Source organism: Rana temporaria, chromosome 7, assembly GCF_905171775.1.
Source record: "Rana temporaria chromosome 7, aRanTem1.1, whole genome shotgun sequence".
NCBI lineage: Eukaryota > Metazoa > Chordata > Amphibia > Anura > Ranidae > Rana > Rana temporaria.
Window position 1 is genome coordinate 209,229,538 of NC_053495.1, and position 2,160 is coordinate 209,231,697.

The window sequence follows — 2,160 nt, forward strand, 5'->3', positions numbered from 1 at the left end:
CACTTTGAATGACAATTACGCGGTCATGCAACGCTGTACCCATATGACATTTTTATCACGTAGAGCTTTCTTTTGGTGGTATTTGATCACCTCTGCGATATTTTATTTTTTTGTTAAAAAAGGACCAAAAAAATTAAATACAAAGCCGTTTTATATTTTGGTATAAAAAAAATTCAAACGGGTAATTTTTCTCCTTTTCTCCTTCATTGATGTACGCTGATGAGGCTGCACTGAAGGGCATTGTAGGTGGCACTGGTGGGCACTGAGAATTGGCACTAATAGGTGGCAGTGATGGGCACTGATGGGTGACAATGATGGGCACTGACCAGCACTGGTAGGTGAGACTGATAGGCAGCAGTGTTAGGTGGCACTGATGAGGCACTGACTGGCACCACTGGTGGGCATTGATAGGTGGCACTCGTGGGCATTGATAGGCTCCATTTATTGCACTGGTGGGCACTGGGGACCGATGTCCCTTACAGCTGTCAGCGTTCGGAGAAAAAAAAACGATCACCGAGCTTTGTTTACATCACGTGATCAGCTGTCATTGGCTGACAGCTGATCACATGGTAAGGGGCCGGGACTGGCCCTTTACTCGGATCTGTGATCACCCGAGTCCAGGGCCATCATCAGGGGGGTACAGGCAGTACACCTGTAAGGGCGCGGAGGTCCCCAGGCCCCCGGATGGTAACCCCCCCTTTTTTTTATAAAACATTTTTTAAATTTTTTTTTTTTATATATATTTTGTTTTATTTATTTTTTATTTTTATTAAAGGGCCCAGAGGTGCCCAGGGCCCCCGGATGGCTACCCCCCTTTTTTTTATAATTTTTTGTTATATATATATTTTTGTAAGGGGCCCAGGGCAACCCCCCCCCCATTCTCAATTCGCGGCGGCAGAACCCCCCCCGATTCTCAATTTGCGGTAGCCCCCCCCCGGTTCTCTCCTCCAGGGGGCCCATGCCTGAAGCTGTGTAAGGGGCCCCATAATTCCTGATGGCGGCCCTGCCCGAGTCTCAGTGACTCGGTGATCACAGGAGGCGCGTGCAAAGGGGAGGACTTCTATTGATGGCCTCCCGGCCAGTGTTGTAAATAACGGCGTTTAAATAAACGCCGTTACGTAACGATTGGCCTTCAAGGGGTAACTAGTAATCTACCTGATTACTATTACCCCATCGGCAACGCCGTTGCCATTACATTGGCGGCGTTACCGAGTTACTATGAGCGCGCGCGGGGGGGGCAATCCGGGCAGTGAGGGGCGTCATGTCTGTGACACGTCACTGTCACTCTGTCAGGGCAGGATGGGGCTGGCCTGTGATTGGGTCACAGACCAGCTCCGGGTCATGTGTCTTCGACGTCGTGACGCTGGTGCGTACACGCGCCTGAAGTCTCCCGCCCGCACCAGTGTAATGTGACGGGTCGGGAGGGAGTGAGTCTGGCTCACCTCCTCACCGTCACCTCATCCGCCGACATCTCCCCCGGCCACCGCGGAGGCTCCACTCCACCACCAACGGTCCGGACTCCGGGGACACTCACCGTGCCAGCAGTGCACCGACCGACCGACCGACCGTGGGCCGTGGCCCTGCGCAGGTGAGGAGCCGAGGCGAGCGGCATCGGATTGGGAGTGGGGGGGCCGGGGGAGGGGGGGGACAGATGACAGGACACTCCACCGGACCGCTCCACATGCCCAGGCAGGCCCAGCATCATCACACTTCACCTGCCCAGCAATACTGTACAATATAGATTCAGTGTGCAGTGTGAGTGACACTGCTGCAGTGCACACTGAATCTATATTGTACAGTATTGCTGCCTGGGCAGGTGGAGTGTGATGATGATATTAATAATTGTACACAGTACGAAATGTTCTAAAATACTGTATATAGTGTTTTTATTCTTCAATCAGTGAATATAAACATCTTTGATATTAAAGATGTTATAGAACGTAATTGCATTGTAGAATATAAAAAAAAAAATCTCAGTTACTTTTCCGAGTAACTAGTTACTTTGCCAATAAAGTAACTGAGTCACTAATTCAGAAGGCAGAAGGCAGATGAGGGGAAGAACAAGGCAGAAGCATAGACCGGGGGGGGGGGGGGTGGCAAGCCAGGGGGGTCAATGTAGGCAGAGTCAGATTGGCAATGGGTGAGCAATACAGGAATGGA